The sequence below is a fragment of the Cicer arietinum genome, chromosome 5 (assembly GCF_000331145.2).
Source record: "Cicer arietinum cultivar CDC Frontier isolate Library 1 chromosome 5, Cicar.CDCFrontier_v2.0, whole genome shotgun sequence".
Classification (NCBI taxonomy): domain Eukaryota; kingdom Viridiplantae; phylum Streptophyta; class Magnoliopsida; order Fabales; family Fabaceae; genus Cicer; species Cicer arietinum.
Genome location: NC_021164.2, coordinates 51,977,667 through 51,979,964, shown reverse-complemented (window position 1 = coordinate 51,979,964; position 2,298 = coordinate 51,977,667).

The window sequence follows — 2,298 nt, the reverse complement described above, 5'->3', positions numbered from 1 at the left end:
ACTGGTTCCTTGCCTTTAGTTTTTGTAGCTCTATTTTTGTTCTGCAACTTGTAACACTCAGACTTTATGTGACCTGTTTTACCACACTCATAACAGATGATTGTCTTATTGTCACTAGTCTTAGAACTGGATGGCTTTCTGAATTTGTTGTCTTTCTTTTTCAGGAATTTCTTAAACTTTTTGACAAGTAAACCAATCTCAGGCTCTTCATCAGTCTCACTGCTTGATTCATCTGAGCAACTGTCTTGTTCAGTTTTTGATTGATGCGTTTGGGCTTTCAAAGACAGTCATTTCTTCTTCCTACTATCTTGCTCTGACTCATCTAGTCTATGCAACTCCATTTCGTGCTCCCTGAGCTTTCCAAACAGTGTTGCAGTGGTCATTTTTGCCAGATCTTTCGATTCAGCAATAGCAGTTATTTTGGGCTGCCATTCTCTTGTTAAACACCTCATGATCTTTCCAATTTGTTGTTCATTTTCCACCTGTTTTCCCAGGGCATGAAGGTTGTTTATAACGTGTGTAAACCTAGTCTGCAGATCACTTATTGATTCATCTTTCTTCATGCTAAACAATTCTTTCTTCATGCTAGACAATTCGTATTCATGCATGAGTGTATTTACACGAGCTCTTTTCACGTCTGTGGTGCCTTCATGTGTTTCCTGAAGAATGTCCCACATTTCCTTTGCTGATTTATAGTTTGATACCCTGAAGAATTCTTATGCACACAGAGCAGATGTTATAATATTCCTTGCTCTAGCATTATATCCTACCTTCTTCTTATCATCTTCAGACCATTCGGATTTGGGCTTAGGGATCAGTGAATCGTTAGTTCCAGCAATTTTAGGTATGTAGGGTCCATTTTCAACAGCATCTAGAATATCAATACCACTAGCTTCCAGAAATATCAGCATCATATGTTTCCAATACATGTATGCGCTTCCATTGAAGGCTGGGGGCCTTGCAAGTGAAGCACCTTCTCCTAGAAAATCAACTGATGCCATATTCCTTTTATGAGTATTACCTCTAAAAAAGTCAGGCTCTGGTGCCAATTGTTGATTATTTTGACCTCGTAATTACAGAATATGATAATCGTTATCAAATTTAAAACAATATAGAAAACAAAATACGTCTAGCATACAATTAAGATCGAACATACAATCATACGATGCAAAATTTATTCGGATTTATACACAGCGGAAATATAATAGCATACAAGATAAAAGTAAAAAGATAAGGGATAGAATGCACCAAGGTTTATCCTGGTTCAGCTGTCAATATGATAGCCTACATCCAGTCCTGACAATCCAACTGGATTTCAGCTTTTTCTTCAATAGAAAGAATTGAGACTTGTTTACAGATTGTCTAGTTTCCTCGAAACCTATCTATCTAACTCAATTTCTTTCCTATTGCTTAACCCCTTGATCCTTGCAGTCACTCGTCAGACTCACACAAGATCAAATCCAGCTCCTTCTTAATGATCTTTACATCAACGAAGATCGCCACCAGTTTTCATACTGGATTTTTTACAGATGTTTCTTTTTACAAAACTTTGTTTATAGAAAGAAATAAAAGAAGTACAGAGTTTGTCTTCAATCTTGATCAATGTATCTCACACAATAATCTGGTTGTTCATTTGAGTGTTTGTGAGATCATTGTCTTTTCTCTCAAGTCCAACAATTAGAAATTATTAACTTGTACTTATACTGCTGCATATTTTGAAAACTCTGATGACTTATTAAAATGACTCTGATATTATTAAATAGCATGTGTACTTATGCTCTGATCTGATGCTCTGATATTCTGATATTATGATCTGATAATTGTACATATGATGCTATGAAAATATATCTGTTGTTAATATGTCTTGAAATGCTCAAACTCAAGTTAAAATTGTATGCTTGTCACTTATGCAAAAAGGGGGAGATTGTTGGACTTTAGTCCTCTTAATCCTAATTTTGACATAATTAACAAACATATAATGTTCATACATCATATGATAAAATCTAACATTTTAACTGAGCAAGATTTCAGGAACAACAACTCAACCCTACATACTTGAGACAATTGCTTGGAACTCAAGAAATCAACAAAGTTGAAAATCTACTAAGCAAATCGATTAGGAAATCGATTCCGTAAAAGGGTTGTAAGGAAACATGTGTTTTTTGGTTACACAATCGATTAGGCAATCGACTGGCACAATCAGTGATAAAAATTGTGCAAGTCAGTGGCAACCTGATTTGCATGCTAATCGATTGGCACATCGACTGTGCAAATCACAAAGTAAAAACTGATTGAAAC